This window comes from Palaemon carinicauda, chromosome 28, assembly GCF_036898095.1.
Source record: "Palaemon carinicauda isolate YSFRI2023 chromosome 28, ASM3689809v2, whole genome shotgun sequence".
NCBI classification, from domain to species: domain Eukaryota; kingdom Metazoa; phylum Arthropoda; class Malacostraca; order Decapoda; family Palaemonidae; genus Palaemon; species Palaemon carinicauda.
The window spans coordinates 27,250,813-27,263,519 of NC_090752.1; the positions used below are offsets into that span (position 1 = coordinate 27,250,813).

Below are 12,707 nucleotides of genomic sequence, written 5' to 3' on the forward strand. Positions count from 1 at the left end.
AAACTCCATTAGTTACTGGTCAAATAGTGATATATTTTTGGAATGACGGTGCTACCCCATGACTTTCTCTATCTTTTTATAGTGCACCACATACGATTAAAAGGTCTTAGTACAAGTAGTATATTTTGGAACTTATACGAAACGAACCTAAAATAACTATCTCCAGCGAGTTCGATCTTTGATTAAGCAAGGTCCACAATGAGGTTTTCAACTATTGTGAATATTCTATTCGATTTGGACAGACATCAACTCGAAGGGCATTCTATTCGCCGTGACACTAGGGATTAAGCGGAAAACGACTCATTCGGTAGAGGATCAAGAATAATTTCTAAAGCAAACATCACAATAAGCTATTGAAGTGTTTGCTATTTCCAGCCTTAATCCCTGAACGATTATGACAACGATATTGCATGGTGCTCAATTATCGGTAGGAAGTCTTGGTAACGCGCCTGCGCTGCGTAGTCAGGTCAACCAGGTATGCAAGTGTATAAGAATGAGTCGCTCTTGTTGACTTCCTGCTTATGGCAGTCCTCGCCTTCGTTGTCTCAGCACGTTTAGTGTGCTTTGAGGTGTGTGTGCGGTAGGGGACGCTTCATACAGCTCTCGGACCGGACTCGGCGTGCTGTCACCCAGCGTTAGACCCGGCAAAAACACTGTGTTGCTGTTTCATGTCTCTTGGCTCTTCTAAGCTGAACCTTCGATCTTTTAAATAAGAATAGCAAGTCTAGAGACGGAAGAACTCGAATGCATTTCTTAAATTATTGAGAAGGTTAAGACCTGTGAGATGAAGTTTTAGTGGTGATGTATACTTTAATCCCGGGTATATAGAACTGGAAATCTGATTAATCTAGAATAATTCTTTATAAAGTTCACGAAACATACGACGGAAACAGTCCAAAGGTAAGGAATCTAGAAGGAAACCTTTGTTTTTGCTTTTAGATAAATGATTTTTTTTTTTGTCTCTAAATCTTAAATCAGTTATATGCTTCTATCCTTCGAAGTAGAATGCATAGTCCGTCACCTAGAAATATAAGTATTCTTCATATCTCATGGCTTCTCTGAAGTTTGAACTGATTTCTTGTTTCTTATCACTAAGACAAGAAATTATAGTATTTATTAATTCTCGTGATTTTCATTACAAAATATATATGTCATTTTAGCGTTTGTACTAAAAATTTAAAAGTAATTCACATCTTGTGGTTTGATTTTCAAACAGAAATTTTCTAGTCTTTTATGCTTAAAAATTCAATGAAACCAAAATATAACGTTAAAATCAATCTTCACGACATACAGTATATCTGTAATATATATATATATATATATATATATATATATATATATATATATATATATATATATATATGCAGGCATTATTTCCGCTCAGAGCATAGGTTCGAATACTTGCTCATCAGAAGCATTTATCTTAGATAAATTTCCAGTGGATATACATTCTCTTAAGGTAGAAGTTGATAATAAAATGTCACTGTGGATGATATATATATATATATATATATATATATATATATATATATATATATATATATATATATATATATATACCAATATATAAATAGAATATTTATAATATACAGTATGATGAAATAATCTTATCTTTAAATCATGTGATCAAATACCCAACGGGAAATGTTTTTATGATGAGTACCTCTCACTGGATAAGGATTCGAACCCTAGTATCCAGTATAAATAAAGGTAAATGATACAGTCTATCTTTATATATAATCAGAGGTAATCATCTACTTTTATGTGTACTCGGTGTTATCCATCTACCTTTGTTTCTATTAGGTGTTTAGGCTCGAATCCTTATTTGAAAAGAAGTTTTTATCATAAATAGAATTTCCCTATGGGTTTATGATACCAAAACAAAGTGAATTTATCAAAAGGTATTTGTTGCTTTTAAAAACACATACACACGTATATATATATATATATATATATATATATATATATATATATATATATATAAATATATATATATATATATATATATATATATATATATATATATATATATGTGTGTGTGTGTGTGTGTGTGTTAAAAAATTGTACCCACATTGCATGTTTACTGCCCAGCCCCGGAGAAACAAAGACCAAGGAAAATGAAGAAAGAAAGTTTGAAGATATGGACGTAAAAGAAACATACCAGGAAATGAATTCCTAAAATTAGAAAGAGTATCACAATTCATCTAATGGAAAGAGTGGAGGTCCTCTTACATCTACAAATAGGAAGAGAAAAATATATTGGAAGAAAGATAATTCTTCTCCCATTGCTATTACGTATCTACATTTCAAATGACAAACGGAGTAAGACAGGAGAGGGTAAATGTGATACAGTACCAAATTAAATTATAAGTGACAGTTATGAAAGATGGTATTGGAGTGTTAGAAGTCGTTTCACCTTCTATTATCGGAAATATGAAAAAATACGTTCCAGTCTCTCTCTCTCTCTCTCTCTCTCTCTCTCTCTCTCTCTCTCTCTCTCTCTCTCTCTCTCTCTCTATGATTAGCATTATATCAAAATATAGCTTGAAGTATGATATAAATATTCAGGATCCTATCAAACTAACGCAATGAGCGTTGAAAATAACGAAGAGAGTTTGTGCACAGAATCAGCCGTTTACAATGACTGCATTAAAAACTATTTTCATTTTATGAACATACAATTAGGTGCAGAATTTTCCCAACCACTCCAAGGAATTATTGTTAAAGTTCGCAACGAACGAAACCATAAAGTGAAACTCGCTCAAAAGGATCGTGGAAACAAAAGGAAAAAGTGAATAACCTGAATCAAACTTTAATTTCGGAGGAAAACAGAAAAGAGTCTCGAAAAGATTTAATCTTCGGTTGAGATAAAGTTGGAGGTCGCTCATGTTATGACATACCTGATCAAAGAAGAGCTTCCCACTACACCCCCACAAAAAGATAAGGTTTATTAGTGTTTTGCCTTAAAACACTATGATAATTATTTCATTTTTGGCAATTTTATCGCGGAGTATTTTAAGTGATTTCCAATGTGATAAAACGCAGGATACTGTATTTAATGTCCTAATCTTTGTTAGAGTACAATCTATTGAATTATCTTATCTTTACTGAAGCACAATCATATATATATATATATATATATATATATATATATATATATATATATATATTTACATATGTACACACACATATATATATGTGCACTTATTGAACGTTTCGTCTTTCCTTTGAACAATATATATAACGTTTATATCTTTGTTGCAGTGAAGTCTATTGAAAGTTTTCGTCTTTATTACAACTCAGAACACTGAACGTTTTCATGGTGGCCTTGACGAGTGCCCAATGATGAAAACTATTTCTGTTACGTCAACGTTTACACCGGATGTCTTGACTCTTAAATCCAGGTCAACCAGGAAGTTTTTTTTTTTTTTTTTTTTATCTATTGAAAGAGGACATTTCAATATTCCACATCATGCTATTTTTTTTTCAACATAAATCCACTGCTTTTAATATTTATTTTAGTCATCCTGCAGTTTCTCATCATTCTGGAATTTATTTTTCAAAGATTAAAGAAGTCAAGACGAGTTAAACTCGAGGAGGAGATTGATGAGCTGCCTCTTAACGAAATGAAGGCTTTACGAGTTGAAAACAAAGAGGCAGAAAGAGATCTCCAAAGCTCGGCATCAGAAGAGGGGAAAATGTCACTGAATTGTGTAACCATAGTTGAGGCGTCAGGTTTCTTCAAGGCCAACGAAGTATCAAATATGAAAGGATACTTGCAGGTCTTTACGAATTAACTGGAAAACCAAATACAGGTGCTCTGCTGTCTTTTGTAACTCATTTACTAATTTCTGACACCAGCATTCCTTCATAGTAGTCACAAATTTCTTGCAACAACTTTCCTTCATAGTAGTCAATAATTTCTTGCACCAACATCCTTTCGTAGTTTTCAATAATTTCTTGCACCATTTTTTCCTTCGTAGTAGACACTAATTTCTTGCACTAACCTTCCTTCGGAGTATTCAATACATAATTGCTTGTACTTAACTTCCCTCATAGAGTCAATAATTTCTTGCACTAACCTTCCTTCATAGTATTCAATAATTTCTTGCACCAACTTCCCTTCATAGTTTTCAATAAGTCTTACACCAACTTTGCTTCACAGTAGACACCAATTTCTTGCACTAACCTTCCTTCATAGAATTCAATAATTTCTTGCACCAATTTTCCTTCATAGCAGTCACTAATTTCTTGCACTAACCTTCCTTCATAGTATTCAATAATTTTTTGCACTAACATTCCTTCATAGGATTTAATAATTTCTTGCATTAACCTTCCTTCACAGAATTCAATAATTTCCTCCACCAACTTTCCATCATAGTAGTCATTAATTTTTTACAGTAACCTTCCTTCATTGTATTCAATAATTTCTTGCACTAATTTCCCTTCATAGTAGTCAATAATTTCTTGGACCAACTTTCGCTCATAGTTTTCAATGATTTTTGGCACCAACTTACCTTCATAGTATTCACTAATTCACAAATTTCTTGCAAAAACCTTACTCTATAGTATTCACTAATTTCTTGCACTAACATTCGTTCTTAGTAGTCACTATTGTCTTGTAATAATCTTCCCTCATAATATACACCAATTTCTTATCACCAACTTTCCTTCATAGTATTATCTAATTTCTAGCACCGCTTTTCCTTCATAGTAGTAACTAATTTCTTGCACTAATATTCGTTCAAACTATTCACTAATTTCTTGCCCCAACCTTCCTTCATAGTGTTCACTAATTTCTTGCACCAACTTTCCTCCACAGTATCGACTAATCAAACTTCCTTTAAAGTGGTCACCACTTTCTTGCAATAACCTTTCTTCATAGTATTCACTAATTTCTTTTACCAACTTTCCTTCATCAGATTCACTAATTTCATGCAACAACTTTGCTTCATAGTATTGACTAATTTATTGCACTAATATCCCTCTATAGTATTCAGTAATTTCTTGCACCAACTTTCCTTCATAGTAGTCACTAATTTCTTACACCAACATTCATTCATTGTATTCAATAGTTTCTTGAACTAAATCTCCTTCACAGTGGTCACTAGTTTCTTGCACTAACCTTCCTTCATAGTATTCAGTAATTTCTTGCACTAACTTTCCTTCAGAGTATTCTTTAATTTCTTTCAACAACTTTCCTTCATAGTATTCAGTAATTCCTTGCATCAGCTTTGCTTCATAGAATTCACTAATTTATTTCACCAACTTTCCTTCATAGTAGTCACTAATTTCTTGCACTAACCTTCCTTCATAGTATTAACTAATTCATGTACCAACTTTCATTCATAGTATTCAGTAATTTCTTGCACCAATTTTGCTTCATAGTAATCAGTAATTTCTCGCACCCACTTTCCTTCATAGTCGTCACTAATTTCTTGCACTAACCTTCCTTCATAATATTCGATAATTTCTTGCATCAACTTTGCTTCATAGAATTCACTAATTTCTTGCAGCAACTTTCCCTCATAGTAGTCACTAATTCCTTACACTAACCTTCCTACGTAGTATTCACTAATGTCTTGCACCAACTCCCCTTCATAGTAGTCATTATTCTTTTTCAATAGCTTTCCTTCATAGTATTCACTAATCTCTTGCACCAACTTTCCCTCATAGTAGTCACTAATTTCCTACACTAACCTTCCTTAATAGTATTCATTAATGTTTTGCACCAACTTTCCTTCTTAAGGTAACTAATTTCTTGCACTAACCTTCTCTCATAGTAGTCACTAATTTCTTATACCAACCAGAATTCATAGTATTCACTCATTTCTCTTCATAGTAATCACTAATTTCTTGCACTAATCTTCCTTCATTGTAGTCATTAATATCTTGCACCAACTTTCCTTCTTAGTAGTTACTAATTTTTTGTTCTAAGCTTCCTAATTACTATTCACTAATTTCTTACACAAACATTAACTCATTATATTCACTAGTTTCTTGCACAAACTTTCCTTCGCAAGCCACTAATTTGTTTCAATAATTTCCTTAATAGTATTCACAAATTTCTTGCACCAACCTTCCTTCATAGTAGTCATTAATATCTTGCACCAGCTTTCCTCTATAGTATTCACTAATTGCTTGCACTAACCTTCCTTCATACAATTCACTAATTTCTTACACCGCTTTCATTCATTGTATTTACTAGTTTCTTGCACCAACTTTATTCCACAGTAGTCACTAATTTTTTGCACTAGCCTTCCTTAATAGAATTCACTTATTTCTTTCACTAACCTTCCCTAATAGTATTTACTAATTCCTTACACCAACATTTATTCATTGTATTCACTAGTTTCTTGCACCAAATTTCCTCCACAATAGTCACTAATTTCTTGCGATAATCTTCCTTAATAGTATTCATTAATTTCTTACAACAACATTCATTTATTGTATTCACTAGTTTATCGCACCAACAATCATTTACAATATTCACTATTTTCTTTCACTAACCTTCCTTAGTAGTATTCATTAATTTCTTGCACCAAGTTTCCTTCATAGTAGTCACTCATTTCTTGCACTAACCTTCCTTTATAGTATCCACTAAATTTTGGCATTGACTTTTCTTCCTAGTATCCATTAAACTCTTGCACTAACCTTCCCTCATAGTATTCACTATAGAATATCCTTCGCAATATTCATAATTTCAGTCAATTATCATGCAGAGTTAAAGTTAAAACTACCATTTTTAAAACCTTTTAATTTCAGTCATAATTTTCTTATTGGCTTTTGGCTCTAATTCTTTAACTTTATGATTATGAGTATGTTATTTAAAAGCTAGGAAAAACATACACTTTGTATTACTAGTTTTGTTGGTGCTGTTCTTTGGCACGCCTCGGGGAATCCTCAGTTACGTTCTTATTATGAAATTGCATCTTATTGCAAAAAGTTTAGCAGAAAGAACTTTCTTATTTTAGGACTTACTTATCTCCATTAACATACGATTAACAATTAATGAGCTTAGAATGGTTTCTTTCCGATTACTAATGTTTTTCTTTAGTGTCCTGTTCTATATCTTGTTCATTTCCTTTTCTTCATCACTGGAGTTGTTCATTCTACCTTCTACCGTTAACAAACCTTCTTTTTTCTTCTTTACAACCTTGACTCGTTCAATGACATAATCAATATCCGTTTCTTGAACACATTGTCTACTTATTTCTCAATGCTCTTGTCTAAATATTCTATTCTGCTTATTAGATATGAAATTCAACTTTTATTTTGCTTCTTCACTTGAAATGTGCACGTTGCGTCAAATCTTTCTCAGAGACGCCGCCTCATTCAAGTGACCTAAGCAGGTTTCTAAAATTTAAGTTTTCAACCTATTCTATAAGTGATTTTGCTCTTAGCCAATTAGATCAGTTCCTCACTAACCTAACACGTCACCCCACCCTGAATAGTAGGTAACCTGTGCACCTACGTGGCGTAGAATTTATATTCTTGGTAAGACTGAATCAAGGGAAATTCACTTAGCTAATGATCCTTCCTCACCTTTTGTTTACATTCCCTATTTAGAACACTGTTCCGGTAAACTGCGATTGAATTCTTCTTATTCCTTTTTCAATAAACCCCTGAAGTGCCTACTGGATTGCCAGATCCTAGATCATTGTGAAAATAGCAGTCTGTTTTCTGCTAAGTTTCAATTTACCGAATAGTTCTACCTAGCATCACTTAACTAAAGCGAAGTTTAACTACTGTGACTGCCGTAATTGGAAACGATAATAAATCCTTCCTAATTTTCCTAATTAACTTTTTGCCAACTCTTATAACCGGTTTCAATTTTACGGATGAGATATCACTTCCTTTAACATTAAATTCACCTACTTCTCCTGCTCTTTTTAATTTTGTTCTTTTTCTTATTTCGTCCCTGATCCAGAAAAATACGTAAAGTTGTCCCTGTCACCTAACAACTTGAATGGTACAGACTGTAGATGCAATTATTCATTGTCTAATTTCAAAAAAATATTTTTCACATCATAACTTTCACTTCACTTTAATTTATTTAGAGATTTTGTATACTTCCCATACAGGAGAGTCTCGCACACCCATTGCAAGGTAAACACATGGAATTTCTTAAATTCTATAATTCCATGCTATATCCTGATATCTAGAAATCTAATTAAAATTGTAACCAAGAAGTGTATAACTAGAAAATTCACTCGTCCACAAATAAAATTTTCATTAATTTCCTATAATAAAATGAATACTTATAAAATTATTTCACCATATATCATAATAATTTCAAAATGCGAGAGATGAAGGACTAAGCCTACTTTGGAAAATCATAGATTACGCTATTTTACGAACTAACACAGATTACGGTCAAACCAAAACCTGAAGCCAGGTCTGAGCTCAAACGGTTTGGGGCAGCGCTGCCTTTTTTCATTTGGGAGAACCTTTCTTTAGGATTATTCAGCGTTATCTTAATCGTCATAATCCATGACCTTGGCCTAGGGCTTTCAGTTTCACGGAGCAAATCGAGGAAAATATATGTCAATGGAAGACAGATGAAGGGAAAAAATATACAGAAATAAGAAATTAAGAAAACTTTCCAACAAGTAATTTCCTGGAGATTCGACATAATCTAACAGCAACAGAATTGCTCAACTGAATAGATACTTGCGCAGTCTAAAGAAAAGAATTAGTCTTTATAAACAAGCTTTCGTAAGCCATTCTACGATCAAAATACCGATCTCTCTGAAGGCAAGGGAGAAAGGATATTCCTGGAACGTTACTAATGAAGGGACAAAGAAAAGCAGTTATATCTTTAGCAAAGAACACCAATGGATATGGGCAAAGGTAAAGTTTCCAAGATACAACAAACTGAAAATAATCTTTCAATGCGATACTAAAAATATGTTTCTGGATGAAAGGAGTAATACAGCAATTGATCAAAGGTCCATATAAAAAAGCATTATGTAAGATCCTTGAGAAGTCTTTAGAATATCAGTAGTAATGAGTAAAGATTTTCCAGGTATCATACGGGATTAATATCACATATCTATGGAATGAAAGCTGGTTCACCAATCAATATCACTGTACGAATTCATACAACACACTCAGAGTAGATAACACCTTGATATAATCACGCCATTAAAAGGATTCCAATTTCGAGATGAAATGAAAGTTTTTGTGATGCTTATACTGTAGGTACTTCAGATGATGGTTGTTTTTTCTCACTCAGAAGGTTGCAATGATAGAAGAAATAAATTAGAAAGTGCTAAAAAATATTGAGAGTTGGTTTGTTTGAAGATGAAACAGTTTCCACAGAGCACTACCAATCAGCATTACCATGACCAATTTTGCAAAGTTATGTTTGTGCTTTTCAAAAAAAAAAAGAAAAAAAAAATAATAATAATTTCTGCACATTTCTCCCCTACGTGCCAAGTCAAGAATGGATTCCTTCAATAGATTATCTTGAAAACTTTAATCAAACAGAGATGTATATAGATTGTTTGTCAACGATATAATAAATATTCATTTACATAATCATCTCTTTCATTGCATTCAGAAATGTCCAAAGCTTTTATTTGTCAATAATTCTTCGTAATATATTCTTTTCATGCCATTTTTGCTTAAGAATAGCCATTTTCTTTAAAATGTTTGATGAAAAAACTGCCAAAATTAAGCAATTCTTCTAGTACAGTAAGGAAAAACAATATAGAAATAATGAAAAACAATATACAAATGAGTTGGGAAACAATCGCTAAATCCCGAGGGAAACTAAGGCCAACGCCTTTTGTGAAACACAGTTTCATCCTTATTAGTATTACTAGCTAAGCTACAACCCTAGTTGGAAAAGCAACATGCTATACGCCCAAGGGCTCCAACAGGGAAAATGGACTCGTGAGGAAAGGAAATAAGGAGATAAATAAACGAAATAAAAAGTATTGAACAATTAAATATTTATATATATATATATATATATATATATATATATATATATATATATATATGTATATATATACATACATATATATATATATATATATATATATATATATATATATATATATATATATATATGTATGTATATATATACATATATATATATATATATATATATATATATATATATATACATATTGAAAACATTAACAGCATTAAAAGAGATAATTCGTATATAAACTATAAAAAGACTTCTGTCGGCCTGTTCAATATAAAAACATTTGCTGCAAGTTTGAACTTTTGAAGCTCTACTGATTCAACTACCCGATTAGGATGATCATTCCACAACTTGGTCACAACTGGAATAAAACTTCAAGAGTACTGTGTAGTATTGGGCATCATGATTGAGAAGGCCTGACTATTAGAATTAACTGCATACCTAGTATTACGAACAGGATGGAACTGTCCGGAAAGATATGAATGTAAAGGATGGTCAGAATCATGAGATATCTCATGCATCATACATAATGAACTAATGGAACGACGGTGCCAGAGATTAATATCTAGATCAGGAATAAGATATTTAATAGACCGTAAGTTCCTGTCCAACAAATTAAGATGAGAATCAACATCTGAAGATCAGACAGAAGAACAATACTCGAAACAGGGTAGAATGAAGGAATTAAAACACTTCTTCAGAAGAGATTGAACACCGAAAATCTTGTAAGACTTTCTCAATAAGCCAATTTTTTGTGCAATTGAAAAAGACACAGACCTAATGTGTTTCTCAAAATTATATTTGCCGTCGAGAATCACATCGAAAATTTTAAGTCATACAAGGTTAAAGAAACATTATCAATGCTGAGATCCGGATGTTGAGAAGCCACTGTCCTTGACCTACATATAATCATACTTTGAGTTTTGTTAGGCTTAAACTTCAAACCCCATAATTTGCTCCAAACGCGAATTTTAGCTAGAGCTCTATTAAGGGATTCAGCAACCCTAGATCTATATTGTTGCATCATCTGCATATGCAACAAGCTTATTTTCTAGGCCAAACCACATCTCATGTGAATATAGTATGAAAAATAATGGGCCAAGAACACTACCCTGTGGAACACCAGAAGTTACATTCCTATACTTACTCAACAACAACTCTTTGCAATCAATTACTTAAAAGTTTAATATTGATGCTAAGAAACGACCCACCCAATCCCAATTGTTTGAGCTTGAAAACAAGAGCCTCATGATTAACACAGTCAAAGGCAGCACTAAAATCAAGGCCAATCATACGATCTTCCTGACCACAATCAAAGGATTTCTGTACAGCATTGGAGGTTGTAAAAAGGGCATCATATGCTCCAAGGCCTTTACGAAAGACCAAATTGCAAACTAGGGAAAAGAGGATTACCTTCAGAAAACCTATTAAGACGTTTTGCCAGGAGACGTTCAAAAACCGTATTTAATATGGGAGTTATGGAAATTGGGCGGTAATCAGTTGGACTTGAGGTACCACAAACACATTTACATAGAGGAGTAACATTACCAATTCTCCAACAAGTGCTAAAAGCTCATCTTCTTGCTAACTTGAGCAAAATAACAGATAACTTTGGAGCTAAAAAATCTGCAGTCTTTATAAAAAACAAAGAAAAATATTATTTGGGTCTACACCTCCATAAGCATCAAGATCCATCAAGAGAGCTTTAATTTCACGAAATCGAAAAGCTTAGGTAATTCAGGGAAAACAAAAGCAAAAAGAGAATTCTAAAGTCCGCCTTTTCAAGTAAAATAAGTAATGTTTTAACCGAGAAACTTACGTGTTACTATCTGAATAAGAAAAAAGTAATAACAATAATGATAATCGATAGCTATTGTAACCAAACCATAGAATTTGCCGTTTCTCTACATTTCGCTTTCCCTGTTACCTGCATCCTATTTCTTTTTACCAGTTCTGTAATGCCTCCACCTTTCCAGAAACGCATGAATCGAAAACATCTGAAAGGATGCCTTTTAACAAATCCTTCCATCATCGGAGACACACATTCTTCGTGAATAGGGCTCTTTTGTTGGCGAAAGGATGGACAGACCACAATGACGATAGGAATTCCAACGTATTTCCACGGGAGGTTACACCACGCATTTATTTCCTGACCATTCTGCTGAACGTACTTGAAGCATTGCTTGCCTAATATTTGGGAATCTTGAGTTTATTTTATTGACAAGAAAACATAAATTCCATTTTGTCGTCCACATGGCTTTCACTTATCTCTTTTGATTTTTCTGGTGTCATCTTTAGTACAACCATTGGTGAAAAGATAGAATTTGGGATGAAGTTCTCCCCTCCAGCTCTTTATTATTCGGAATGTTTACACACATTTATTATATATAGGCCTATATACATACTTATATGAATATATATACACACACATACATGCACAAACCTATACACATATACATGGATGCACTCGCACACACACACACACACACACATATATATATATATATATATATATATATATATATATATATATATATATATATATATATTCTTATGAAGCTGGTCTAGTGTAGAGTAAATATTTTTTTCCATGTATTTCATTTGTGTATTTAAGAGGTGTATAGCCAGCACAAGGTGTGCTCCTCCCATGTAGGTATAAGTAATTGTATGTAAATTGCATAAGAATTTCGTCATTTATTTCGTTGTATTTTTCATGTGTAAATTTATGTTATTTTTAAGAATCAACTTTCTATTTCATGTATTTTGT

At 32.7% G+C, this 12,707-nt stretch overlaps 1 protein-coding gene across 1 annotated transcript in view; it reads left to right on the forward strand.

Moving 5' to 3' along the window:
- The first annotated feature begins 549 nt into the window (after nt 1-549).
- Nucleotides 550-12,707, forward strand: part of LOC137621994 (dipeptidase 1-like) — a 597,809-nt gene continuing 585,651 nt past the window's right edge. Inside the window, exon 1 of the mRNA XM_068352484.1 lies at nt 550-900. The gene's annotated coding sequence lies outside the window, so the exon portion shown is untranslated. The remainder of the gene's footprint in view (nt 901-12,707) is intronic.